The sequence below is a fragment of the Bos indicus genome, chromosome 1 (genome assembly GCF_029378745.1).
Source record: "Bos indicus isolate NIAB-ARS_2022 breed Sahiwal x Tharparkar chromosome 1, NIAB-ARS_B.indTharparkar_mat_pri_1.0, whole genome shotgun sequence".
NCBI classification, from domain to species: Eukaryota; Metazoa; Chordata; class Mammalia; order Artiodactyla; family Bovidae; genus Bos; species Bos indicus.
Window position 1 is genome coordinate 54,283,834 of NC_091760.1, and position 14,596 is coordinate 54,298,429.

At 38.7% G+C, this 14,596-nt stretch overlaps 1 non-coding gene across 1 annotated transcript; it reads right to left on the reverse strand.

The window, feature by feature from the left end:
• Positions 1-10,345: 10,345 nt before the first annotated feature.
• Positions 10,346-10,417, reverse strand: TRNAC-ACA (transfer RNA cysteine (anticodon ACA)). Its single transcript has one exon. It is a non-coding gene; the product is annotated as a tRNA-Cys (tRNA).
• Positions 10,418-14,596: the final 4,179 nt, after the last annotated feature.

Below are 14,596 nucleotides of genomic sequence, written 5' to 3' on the forward strand. Positions count from 1 at the left end.
AAACATCTTAATATTCTGCTGCAGTAACATGAATATTCACAATACATGGGGAAAAGATCATAAATAGCCTGACACCAGGCCATAGCAGGTTTTGCTGTCAAATGAATTATTCTCAAACTCAGGGGTACATCTTTAGGCTTACAGAGCCCTTTAGATTTTGGAATAGTGGTTGAGGACTTGTATATGGCCAAGAGGAGCAGAAGTGCTATGATTCATCCTCCAAGATGGGGCACATGATCACTGTGAGGAATCCCATGATTCAAGAGCAAGATGAAGAAGCAGAGAATGGCTGTTGGATGACAACTACTGGAGGCAGTCAGGAGGGGAAGCCTGGCCCTGCTTCCACTGTGGCCAGCCTAACTGCCCCTTCCTTAGAGATGCCCTCTAGTGAGCAGCTGTTTATTCTTTATCTCTCCCTCTCAGGCAACTTTGAGAGTGGAGCTCAGTGATGCCAGCAAGAGGCAGAGATTCTTCCTTATTACCAGACAGAAATTTGAGAAAAGGGAAAAGTGATAGAGAGCAAGAGAGAGCACAGGCTTAGATTTGGTCTGAAGTTGGGTAGATTAACTCATTTGTTAATTCAGTGACTATTTATAGAGCTTCTCTGTACCAACTTTAGCTTTGGTGATTCATCAGTGGGCAATGAAGACGAGGTCCTTGCCTTCTTGAGATGACATTCTAATGTGGGAGGTAAAGATATAATATGTCAGATATTGGACAATGCCTTGAAGAAAAAGAAATCAATTTCAACCACTCTCAAAATATGGATCCTATATAGATCTTCATTTAAACAACAAAAAGCCATTAATAATTTAGAAGGCTATTAGGGAAATATTGACTGAATATTTGCTAATATTGATGATTATTATTTTAGGTGTCATAATGACACTATAATCATTTTAAGTGGTTTGACCTTTTAGGGATGCACACTGAAATATGACATCATATAATATCAGGGGTTTGCTTCAAAATAATCTGCTGGGATTGAGCACACACACAATCTATTAGGCAGGAAAGAGCTGATGGATATGAATGAATAAGATTAGTCATGTATTGATGAGTACTGAAGTTGAGTGTTGATATTATTCTATTTCTGAATATGCTTGAAATTTTTTTGTGATAAAGAACTAAAGAAAGAAAGACAATTGAGTGTGCCTCTGTGCTGTTGTACACAATGCAGTGTGTTCAGGCAAAGTATCTCAGGAAACAGAAACCCACGGAAGTGTGGGTGAGCCATAGACAGAGCTGGGACGAATGTTCCAGACTGAGGGACAAGCAAGAGCCCAAGGCAGGGAGATGGGTGTTGTGTTGAAGGAATTAGCAGCAAAAGCGGTGTGACTGAAGAGAGTGAAATGATAAAGGGAAAGCAATGTCAGATTAAAGTCTAAAACACAGCCCAGTCCCGATCATACAGCACTTCTGAGCCAAAGTAAGGGCTCTGGGTTTCACTGTAAATTTGACAGGAAATTACTGGAGTGTTTTGCTCAGGGGAGTGGCACAAGATGATTTATGTTTTATAAAGCTTTCCAAGGCCATTGTTGTAGAAAAGAGATTGGAGGAAAAACAGGTTAACAAGGAGATGAGGCAGGAGGCTTTAGCAGAGTTCTAGAACTCAGATGGTGGCTGAGGAAGGAGTGAGAATTGGGTGGGTTTGGTTATACAGAGAAGGTTGAGCCTCTTTAGGATTTCCTGATGGACTGTGTGTGAGGAATAGGAGAAAGAGAGTCATGAAAGATCAAGATTATGTTCTTAACAACTTGTTGAAGAGTGATACCTTTGACTGCACTGAGGACCCCTGGGGGGAAGAGTAGGTATAGCAAAACATTCAATCATATTTGATTATGATCAATTTAATATCTCTATTAGACACTCAGGTGGAGCTCTGGTATAAGGAGTCAGGAATACAAGTCTAGGGCTCAGAGGAAAGGTGAGAGTCAGAAACACAAATCTGACTGTAATCAGTCCACAGATGATATAAGAGCATGTGCTCAGTTGCTCAGTCAGGTCTGCCCCATAGACTGTAGCCTGTCAGGCTCCTGGGCCCATTGAATTTTCCAGACAAGAATACTGGAATGGGGTGCCATTTCCTACTCTAGGGGATCCTTCCTGACCTAGGGATCAAAATCATATCTCTTGCGTCTCCTGTACTGGCAGGTGGACTCTTTACCATTAGTGCCACCTATAATAGCATCATCTAATGAAAGAAGAGAAATCTGATTTTTTTTTTTTGTTGAGGAAATCAGGTGAAGAAAGCAACTTAAAAGTGGTTGCCCAGAAGAACATTGATTTAATGATATGAATTGCATTGACTAGTGGGTTTGTTGAGAGTGACAGAGGAAAAAAGAGAACCCAGGATCACAAGAGTGCTCTTGGGTTAAGTTGAGCCCTGACAACAGGGAGAGTGACCACCCACTCTGAGCAACACTTGCAGTCATTGGTGTGTTGAGTGCATCTGACACCCAGAGGAGTTAGTAATTTTTTATTCCATTCATGTATTTTGAAGTTTCTTAAAGGATCTCTTTTTAAAAGACTAAGAAATATTTGTGAATAGTCACAGAATTCATGTCTTTAACATTTCATATGGGTCAGAATTCCCTGAAGGCTATTTGGGGCAATTTACTGCATGGTGCCTTAGTGTATTCTTCTGTAATTTTCTGACTTCTGGGTCCTCTCCAACATATACAAGTCAAGTCTCCTGCATTGCTGGTGGTTTCTTTACCACCGAGCCAGAATAATATACTTAATATTACTTGAAACAAAATATTAACCATATTACCAAATATAGGTTTATCTGTTTGTGTTTATTATATAAAAATCAGACATACTAGAGATACAGAGTTTAGTCACTAAGTTATGTCTCTTTGTGACCCCATGGACTGTAGCCCACCAGGCTTCTCTGTCCATGGGATTTTCAAGGCAAGAATACTGCAGTGGGTTGCCATTTCCTCCTCCACGAGGATCTTCTCAACCCAGGGGTCGAATCCACATTTCCTGCATTGCAGGTGATTCGTTACCACTGAGCCACCAGGGAAATCCAAGATATAAGTTACTTTTCATTTAAAAAGATTCTTGGCTGTTCAAGGTATTCACAAATAAGATTATATGTGAATAGTGCCCTTAAAATGGAAACAAATGTATAAAATTTGTGGACAACAGAATCTTGGCTTGCAGGGAGCTCTTAGGTGTCAGGGGTCTTAGATTCCTTCTGCTGCATTAGATCTCTGTATGCAAATCACTTAATCTCACATGTATAACACAAAAGACCAAATTAGGACCACTGGGCATCTTTTCTATTCACATACTCCCTAAATGAAATTTAGAAAACTATGTATTGCCTTATACCTTTTGAATTGATTTTCAGAAATTTAAGTCATCAGTGTAAATAGTAGCAAAAGGCTTATCAGTTTAAAATAAAACATTTATTAAAAATATATGCAATGAAATCTATTTGTCATGGCAATTTGACACCTACCACCCATTTTTAAAATGGAAAAGTAAAGCTTGTATTAATACAGTATGATTCCACTTATGTGGGCTATGTAGAGTGATCAAATTTAAGAGACAGAAAGTAGAAGGGTAGTGGTCAGGGGCTGGCAGGAGGGGCAGATTAAAAATTGTTAATGGGGTATAGAGTTTCAGTTTTGTATGATAAAGCGTTCTGGAGACTGGTTGCATAGCAGTGTGAATGTACTTACCACTACTGAACTGTACATTTAAAGATGGTTCAAGTGGTAAATTTTATGTGATGTGTATCTTATTACAATTTTTTAAATTAAAAATAGATTTTAAAGTGAAAAAAATAAAGTGAATCTTGTATTTAATAGTCAAAAATATTACATTATTACTAGTTTCCATCCCCTTCCTCTATGCTATGCTAAGTCACTTCAGTTGTGTCCGACTCTGTGCGACCCCATAGACGGCAGCCCACCAGGCTCCCCCGTCCCTGGGATTCTCCAGGCAAGAACACTGGAGTGGGTTGCCATTTCCTTCTCCAATGCATGAAAGTGAAAAGTGAAAGTGAAGTTGCTCAGTCACTGAAGACCCTCAGTGACCCCATGGACTGCAGCCTTCCAGGCTCCTCCGTCCGTGGGATTTTCCAGGCAAGAGTACTGGAGTGGGGTGCTATTGCCTTCTCCGACATTGGTCTATAACATTATGTAAGTTTCATGTATTTGACATTATAATTTGACTTCTGAATATGCTGCAGCATGATCACCACAAAAAGCCTATTTTTCATTCATCAACATACGTTGACTCCTTTACCCATTTGCCCTTCCCCCAACACCCTTCCCCATAGGGGATCGTTCTTTAACACTCTCATTTTTTATATAAAAAATTACTTCCAGTAATAATTATGTAATGATCAGTAATAATCATTATTTCTTGGCCTATTCTAAAGTTTTAAAACAAAACAAAACCTATTAAGAGGAGCAAATGTCAGTTTTAAAGATGCTATTTAAATTCAGTATGTACTTTTGTGTGAATTAAAATTTGTGCTTACCAAAATTACTATACCTCCCAGTTTTCACTCTCTGAATTTAAGTTTAAAACACAATTAAACTCAATATAATCATATAGAATAACCAAATTGATATAATTCAAGTTCTGTTTAATTTGTCTTAACAATCACCAGGCTGTCATTGCTTATTTAGATTCTACTGTTTACCTGCTGGAATACATAGAAGGATAGGAATTGTAGACACACACTCAAACTTGAAATGTTTTTTAACTGTTACAAATTGACTTTAAAAATGAAGGCATATAGCTGAAGCCAAGTATCAACACATGGGGCCAACGATGTAATTGGAAGTACTCTGAACTAACTTCCATGTAGAATACAACACTTGTTCAAAGATATGTAATAACACTGTGCTAATTTGAAGTTTACATAAATTTTATTAAAGCAACAGTAATCATAACATTGTTTAGCCTAACAAATTATGTGTTGGAGGAGGAGTATTTTACCACTGACTATTTAGAATTGCATGTATATGGTGATAACAGAAGTTGAGTTGACTTTTATTGAGATTTATTAGTGTTTTTAAATTCTCTATAGACAATGCATCCTGCTTCTTTTCCTGAGCCTCTACCTTTGATACTCATGGCTTATATTAATAGTATGAAGACACTACTTGTAATCAGCCACCACAAGGTAGAATTTCCATTTCAGCATTCTTGGAAAATGACAGAAGATGCTACATACACAGAGAGGGTAGAAGAAAGGTTTTTGCTCCTTCACAATCCATAGACTAAGTAGAGTCTTTTAATATTCTTTTCTCCTTAGAGCTACCCTCTTCCTAAGAGTTCACTCCTTTCCCAGTGGCTCAAAGTTTGAGGTACATTTTTAATCTGTCTTATCAGATTTCCCCATCTATTTAATTCTCCACTGTTTATTTATATAAAATACCAAAATCAGATTGATTATATTCTTTGTAGCCAAAGATGGAGAATCTCTATACAGCAGCAAAAACAATACCAGGAGCTGACTATGGCTCAGATCATGAACTCCTTATTGCCAAATTCGACTTAAATTGAAGAAAGTAGGAAAAACCACTAGACCATTCAGGTATGACCTAAGTCAAATCCCTTATGTTTGTACGGTGGAAGTGACAAATAGATTCAAGGGATTATATCTGATAGACAGAGTGCCTGAAGAACTATAGTCAGAGGTTTCTGACATTGTACAGGAGGCAGGGATAAAGACCATCTCCAAGAAAAAGAAATGCAAAAAGGCAAGGGGGTTGTCTGAGGAGGGCTTACAAATATCTGAGAAAAGAAGACAAGCTAAAGGCAAAGGAGAAAAGGAAAGATACACCCATCTGAATGCAGAATTCCAGAGAATAGCAAGGAGACATAAGAAAGCCTTCCTCAGTGATCAGTGCAAAGAAATAGAGGAAAACAATAGAATAGGAAAGACTAGAGATCTCTTCAAGAAAAAAGATCTCTTCAAGATACCAAGGGAACATTTCATGCAAAGATGGGCACAATAAAGGACAGAAACAGTATGGACCTAACAGAAGCAGAAGATATTAAGAAGAGGTGGTAAGAATACACAGAAGAACTATACAAAAAAGATCTTCATGACCCAGATAACCACAGTGGTGTGATCACTCACCTGGACCCAGACATCCTAGACTGCAAAGTCAAGTGGGCCTGAGGAAGTGCCACTTACGAACTAAGCTGTGGAGGTGATGGAATTCCAGCTGAGCTATTTCAAATCCTGGAAGATGATGCTGTGAAAGTGATGCACTCAATATGCCAGCAAATTTGGAAAAGTCAGCAGTGGCCACAGGACTGGAAAGATCAGTTTTCATTCCAATCCCCAAAAAAGGCAATACCAAAGAATGTTCAAACTAGTGCACAATTGCACTCATCTCACATGCTAACCAAGTAATGCTCAAATTTCTCTAAGTGAAGCTTCAATGGTATGTGATCTGAAAACTTCCAGATGTTTAAGCTGGATTTAGAAAAGGGAGAGGAACCAGAGATCAAATTGCCAACATCTGCTGGATCATCAAAAAAGCAAGAGAATTCCAGAAAAACATCTACTTCTGCTTCATTGACTATGCTAAAGTCTTTGACTGTGTGGATCACAACAAACTGTGTAAAACTCTTAAATAGAACGGAATACCAGACCACCTTACCTACCTCATGTGAAACCTGTCTGCAGGTCAAGAAGCAACAATTATAACTGGACATGGAAAAATGGGCTGGTTCCAAGTTGGGAAAGGAGTACGTCAAAGTTGTGTACTGTCACCCTGCTTATTTAACTTCTATGCAGAGTACATCGTGTGAAATGACAGGCTGGATGAAGCACGAGTTGGAATCAAGATTACCAGGAGAAACATCAGTAACCTCGGATATGCAGATGACACCACCCTTATGGCAATAAGTGAAGAAGAACTAAAGAGCCTCCTGATGAAAGTGAAAGAGGAGAGTGAAAAAGCTGGCTTAAAACTCTACCTTCAAGAAACTAAGATCATGGCATCCAGTCCCATCACTTCATGGCAAATAAATGGGGAAACAATGGAAATGGTGAGAGTATTTTCTTGGGCTTCAAAATCACTGCAGATGGTGACTGAGGCCATAAATTAAAAGACACTTGTTCCTTGGAAGAAAAGCTACGACCAACCTAGACAGCATATTAAAAAGGAGAGACATTACTTTGCTGACAAAGGCCCATCTAGTCAAAGCTATGGTTTTTCCAGTAGTCACATATGAATGTGAGAGTTGGACTATAAAGAAAGCTGAGTGCCAAAGAATTGATGCTTTTGAACTGTGGTGCTGGAGAAGACTCTTGAGCATCCCTTGGACTTAAAGGATATCCAACCTGTCAATCCTAAATGAAATCAGTCCTGAATATTCATTGGAAGGACTGATGCTGAAGCTGGCCACCTGATGCAAAGAACGGACTCATTGGAAAAGACCCTGATCTGGGAAAGATTGAAGGCAGGAGGAGAAGGGGACAACAGAGAATGAGATGGTTGGAAGGCCTCACTGACTCAATGGTCATGAGTTTGAGCAAGCTCTGGGAGTTGGTGATGGACAGGGAAGCCTGATGTGCTGCAGTCCTTGGGGTCGCAAAGAGTTGGACATGACAGAGCGACTGAACTGAACTTACATAAAATGAAACAGAATGCAAAGAAAAGTTGCAAAAGTTGGTAGCAGAGGACAGAGGCTTCAAAGAACAGGGGCATAAATCTGAGTAAGTGTAACTGGACAATTGGGAAAAGTAAAGGTAGGAAAGATGGTGCTGAGACAGGGTCATCTGTTACAGGTTGGACTCAGGCACAGCACTGATTCCCTATGACTCCCCTTTCACCTGGGTGCAGGAGTTTTCAGTGTGGAATATAGAACCCTAAAGGGATACCAAATAACCCACTGAGTTATAAGAAGTAAACAACAGAGCTTCTATATTTATTTTATTCTCAATCTTAAACATTTTCAGTCTGTATATGTTTTAGGGTAAAGATAATCTTACTACATGTTTATAGTTTTAAAATGCATTTAAATGTATGCTTAATTTTTAAAAACTCATGGTGTATTTTAAAAAAAATACCAAGAACCACAGGAAGTTTGCAGGTCTCAAGGATAAGTTTCAGCTCCGTTTTTGGCTAGAGTTGGAGAGCTCTCTGATGAGGCATTTAAATGCTGCAGTTTCATCTTGTGAATTCATATACTTCAGATATGACATGATAAATCAGTCAATATTAGAGATTAAAAACTGAGATGTTGATCAAAATTGAGAGGCTGATCCACAGTGAATAGAGATTAGTCATAGATTTGCTTGTAGATAGGGCAAAATGTCCCTTAAAAATGATCTTGGAATCTGCTCAATGGTTGCAGAGATACCACTGCAGAGGTAAGACTGCAGAGTTCTACATCATTAAGCAGGGGGAAAATTCGTTCTGTGAAACTTGATGAGCTGATGCCTTCAATTAGCTGTGAAACCATAAAGTTTCTCTTCTCATCAAGGTTCCAATCAAGTACAAGTCATCCCTAAGAAGAGAATTTGTATTCTGGAGGCCAAAAAGAATATATAAAAATATCCTAGAATGGCTGGATGGATTGATTTTTCCAAAGCTGTTGTCCCTCTGATAAAGACAGCAGTATGTTTTTGGCATTATCTATCATCAAGTTAGTTGTGGCACTCTCAGGTAACAGACTGAACTGTGGAAAGAGACAGAAATACTGAGTGGAGAATAATTACAGAGAGAATCACTGGGGAGGAAATAATGAAAGAAGAGCATCCAGGGAAGAAAATAGAGAAGAGGAATTCAAAAGAAAGAAGACAAGCATGGCGGAGGCTAGAAGAGGTACAGGCACATGGATTTTCTGGAAGTAGACAGCATTTCTTGGAGTCATTTAAAGATGACATAGATTAAGTCTGCATGGTCAAATTCACCTTAGGACCATGTGCCATAGCAGCCATCCTAGCTCAGTGCTCTCTTCCTCACTTGTTCTGTCTCTGTTTGCTGGCTAGAGAGAAGCAATGGAGGATTCCAGGGCTCTGATTCAGGAAGGAGATAGATCTAGGGGGAGATAAACAAGAGCCCCTGAAAAGAAGAGAGACCTGTGGAAACTGCCTCTTTCCTCAGTGGAGGCAATAGGAGGTAGTGGGTTGTCAAAAGGTCAAAAGGTAGGATTATTCATGCCATATTCCTATGAGTGGATGCCTACCCATTTGACTCTCCAACTGCTGCTGTTGTGAAAGAACTCCTGTTCTGCCAGGAAAATGGGGGTTAGGGTGAAGGTAGATTCACCATAACTCAGGCAGTTTCCTTTAATTCTTTGAAGGTGTAGGAGATCAGAGCTGGTCAGGGACAAGCTAGGTGGCCTGAGCATGTCCATGTATCTCTATCTCTCTCTGTCTTTAGTGATATGTATATAGAGACAGAAAAATCTACCACAATATTGATTAACATGCATTTTAATGACATTATTATTGTTGTGCTGTGTGGTAATTGGTCATATATGATAAGGAGCTGACATACGTGACTAATACATATGGTTTTCCAGAGCTCAATCAGGTTTATGGTTTTACTTTCTGTATATTTGGCCACCTATAATAAATGTCCATGTTGATAGCATTCCTTTACACCAGATTCTGTCTAATTCACATCATAATCACTGGCTTAATTCTAATTGATAAGTCATCTTCAGGTACCCAGGAATAAAACATAGGATTGGGAAACATCTGGCTAGGATTTGACTCACTCTTTTCTTGAGATTCCTGGAGTGCTGAGCTGGGTCACAGGGACAAGGGAGCCAAGTTTATAAAGGGGCCAAAGAGGTTACTGGGAGAAAAGGGATAGAGCCTCTAACAATTCACTTTCAAGTTCAAACTCTGTAGAACCTTATGTCTAGAGTCATACTTTTAGGACAAAGATGATTCTTTTGACTCAAAGTTTGAGGATTCAGATGGTTGTGAATGAGTTTTGCTAACACAAAAGGACATCAAGATCCCAAATGAGAGCCCATTAGGAAGGAGGAGGAAGTCTAGACTGGATGACCTGGGCTCCACACCAGGAATCAGAGTCTCACTGTTGAAACTAGTTCTGGAAAAGCCTGGAGTCCTCTTTGGTATTTATTGCCTGTGATTTGATAATAAGCAACTTGGGAGATTCTTGATTGGGGGTGCTTAGTTTTAAGATATAGTTTGGAGCAAAATCATGTTTCTGACTCGTTTATTCTTAGTGGTGAAAAGTGAACGTGAAAGTGAAGTCGCTCAATCGTGTCCGACTCTTTGCGGCCCCATGGACTGTAGCCTACCAGGCTCTTCCATCCATGGATTTCTCCAGGCAAGAGTACTGGAATGGGTTGCTATTTCCTTCTCCAGGGGATCTTCCCTACCCAGGGATCGAACCTGGGTCTCCCGCATTGTAGGTAGACGCTTTACCATCTGAGCCACCAGGGAAGTTTATTCTTAGTGGTAAGACAACCTTAATATCACAAATGAGTTTAAAGGTCTAACTATGAACACATCGTAGATCCATAAGCCTAAATAACTAGACACCAGGTATCTCTTCCCTGCCCACTTGTTTCTTTTCCCTAATGTTGATGACTTACTAGATTTTTAAGCTGCTTAAAAGCCAGAATCATTACTTAATTCTTCTCTATCTCCATTACTCACAGTGTCTAGCACAAGGCAGATGTCAGTAGTTGTTGGTTGGTTAGTTGAATAAATAAGCGGATGAATTTTGGCCTAAGAACTTATTATATATTTCTTCCTGGTTCTCCCATCCAAGTGCTAACAGGTCCGACCCTGCTTAGCTTCCGAGATCAGACGAGGTCGGATGCGTTCAGGGTGGTATGGCCGTAGACCCTGGTTCTATCATGAGACAACTTGAGGGCCAAGTTAGAGTCTTTCATGCTGTTGAAGTATACCAACATATGTTTTGTTACTTTTTTTAAAAGGACAATGACTAAGTTTGGATTGAAAAGGGTCATAAATGGGTTGTCCAGTCTCCCTGATTCTTATACCACATGTTACTTTCATCTAGCAGTACAGAGGTATCTAGCAAGCAGTTTTCTAAATCTCCCTGATCCATCCCCTTTATGATCCATCATAAAATTAATTCTAGTTTTCTTTTTCCACCTGTCTCTGACTTTTGAGCAAATAACTTTTTTTTCTTTCTTTTCCTCCCCCCCCCTTTTCATTTTCCTTCCTTCCTTCAATCCTACTTTTCTCCCTTCCTTCTTTCCTTTTTTTCTTTCTTATTTTATTTTATTTTATTTAAATTTACAATATTGTATTGATTTTGCCATATATCAAAATGAATCTGCCACAGGTATACATGTGTTCCCCATCCTGAACCCTCCTCCCTCATCCCTCCCCATACCATCCCTCTGGGTCGTCCCAGTGCACCAGCCCCAAGCATCCACTATCGTGCATCGAACCTGGACTGGCGACTTGTTTCATATATGATATTATACATATTTCAATGCCATTCTCCCAAATCATCCCACCCTCTCCCTCTCCCACAGAGTCCAAAAGACTGTTCTATACATCAGTGTCTCTTTTGCTGTCTCATATACAGGGTTATTGTTACCATCTTTCTAAATTCCATATATATGCGTTAGTATACTGTATTGGTGTTTTTCTCTCTGGCTTACTTCACTCTGTATAATAGGCTCCAGTTTCATCCACCTCATTAGAACTGATTCAAATGTATTCTTTTTAATGGCTGAGTAATACTCCATTGTGTATATGTACCACTGCTTTCTTATCCATTCATCTGCTGATGGACATCTATGTTACTTCCATGTCCTGGCTATTATAAACAGTGCTATGATGAACACTGGGGTACACGTGTCTCTTTCCCTTCTGGTTTCCTCAGTGTGTATGCCCAGCAGTGAGATTGCTGGATCATAAGGCAGTTCTATTTCCAGTTTTTTAAGGAATCTCCACACTGTTCTCCATAGTGGCTGTACTAGTTTGCATTCCCACCAACAGTGTAAGAGGGTTCCCTTTTCTCCACACCCTCTCCAGCATTTATTGCTTGTAGACTTTTGGATCACAGCCATTCTGACTGGTGTGAAATGGTACCTCATAGTGGTTTTGATTTGCATTTCTCTGATAATGAGTGATGTTGAGCATCTTTTCATGTGTTTGTTAGCCATCTGTATGTCTTCTTTGGAGAAATGTCTATTTAGTTCTTTGGCCCATTTTTTGATTGGGTCATTTATTTTTCTGGAATTGAGCTGTAGGAGTTGCTTGTATATTTTTGAGATTAGTTGTTTGTCAGTTGCTTCATTTACTATTATTTTCTCCCATTCTGAAGGCTGTCTTTTCACCTTGCTAATAGTTACCTTTGATGTGCAGAAGCTTTTAAGTTTACTTAGGTCCCATTTGTTTATTTTTGCTTTTATTTCCAATATTCTGGGAGGTGGGTCGTAGAGGATCCTGCTGTGATGTTTGTCGGAGAGTGTTTTGCCTATGTTCTGCTCTAGGAGTTTTATAGTTTCTGGTCTTACGTTGAGATCTTTAATCCATTTTGAGTTTATTTTTGTGTATGGTGTTAGAAAGTGCTCTAGTGGTTGACCAGTTTTCCCAGCACCACTTGTTAAAGAGATTGTCTTTAATCCATTGTATATTTTTGCCTCCTTTGTCAAAGATAAGGTGTCCATATGTGCCTGGATTTATCTCTGCGCTTTCTATTTTGTTCCATTGACCTATATTTATGTCTTTGTGCCAGTACCATACTGTCTTGATAACTGTGGCTTTGTAGTAGAGCCTGAAGTCAGGCAGGTTGATTCCTCCAGTTCCATTCTTCTTTCTCAAGATCGCTTTGGCTATTCGAGGTTTTTTGTATTTCCATACAAATTGTGAAATTATTTGTTCTAGCTCTGTGAAGAATACTGTTGGTAGCTTGATAGGGATTGCGTTGAATCTATAAATTGCTTTGGGTAGTATACTCATTTTCACTATATTGATTCTTCCAATCCATGAACATGGTATATTTCTCCATCTATTAGTGTCCTCTTTGATTTCTTTCACCAGTGTTTTATAGTTTTCTATATATAGGTCTTTAGTTTCTTTAGGTAGATATATTCCTAAGTATTTTATTCTTTCCGTTGCAATGGTGAATGGAATTGTTTCCTTAATTTCTCTTTCTGTTTTCTCATTATTAGTGTATAGGAATGCAAGGGATTTCTGTGTGTTGATTTTATATCCTGCAACTTTACTATAGTCATTGATTATTTCTAGTAATTTTCTGGTGGAGTCTTTAGGGTTTTCTATGTAGAGGATCATGTCATCTGCAAACAGTGAGAGTTTTACTTCTTCTTTTCCAATTTGGATTCCTTTTATTTCTTTTTCTGCTCTGATTGCTGTGGCCAAAACTTCCAAAACTATGTTGAATAGTATTGGTGAAAGTGGGCACCCTTGTCTTGTCCCTGACTTTAGAGGAAATGCTTTCAATTTTTCACCATTGAGGATAATGTTTGCTGTGGGTTTGTCATATCTTCCTTCTTTCTTTCTTCTCCCTGCCACACCAATTCTGGTCTCTTTGACTAGTGAGCCATAGTTCTTGTTATCACTTTTAAACACGCACTTTTATAGCTAACTACTTGTCTACAGGAAAAAGAGACTAATATAATGATAATTAAGGACAGACATTCCATTAAGACATCTTCTTCTCCATTTTCTCTCCTTGATATCTCCAGAGGGAAAGGCAAGCAGTAGACTGAGTGGGTGAGAGAATGCCAGTGGCTGATGAAAGTGAAGAAATTGTTTAACATTATTAATTCATAATGATATACAAATGGAAATTGCTATGAACATCAATTTCTACCTCTCAGATTCTCCAGGGTTAAGAAAACAAGGAAAGCAAGAATTCCTTGGGGTATTTTTCTGCTGAAAACATGAAATCATTAATACATTTTCATGGGACGTCAGTTGGCAAAATATCTCAAAGCTTTAAAATATGTATTTTTTTTGACCCAGAAGTTCCACTTTATGGGCTTAATCTTTTAAAAAAATCAGAGACATGCATGAAGATTTATATTTTTAAAGTTAATTACTATTTATAGTAGTAAAAATATCTGAAATATTTAAATAAATTATAGCATGTTACATACATGAGATATTATGTACATTATGATATTATATTTAGGGTTTGTTGTCACATTATGAAAATCAGGGCATGGTATGCATTTTTTGACCCGATATAGACAGGTATAGGAAAATTCTGGGAGTCCTTATGCTGATCAGATTAACAGTCATTCTGTTGGGGTGGTGGTATTAAGGGTGATTTTGGACATTTTCTTACTTATAATTATTGATATATTCTACTTTTTCTACAATTATAATGGTTCATTCTCACCAGAAGGGAAAGAGACACGTGTACCCCAATGTTCATCGCAGCACTATTTATAATAGCCAGGACATGGAAGCAGCCTAGATGTCCATCAGCAGATGAATGGATAAGAAAGCTGTGGTACATATACACAATGGAGTATTACTCAGCCATTAAAAAGAATACATTTGAATCAGTTCTAATGAGGTGGATGAAACTGGAGCCTATTATACAGAGTGAAGTAAGCCAGAAAGAAAAACACCAAGACAGTATATTAATACATATATATGGAATTT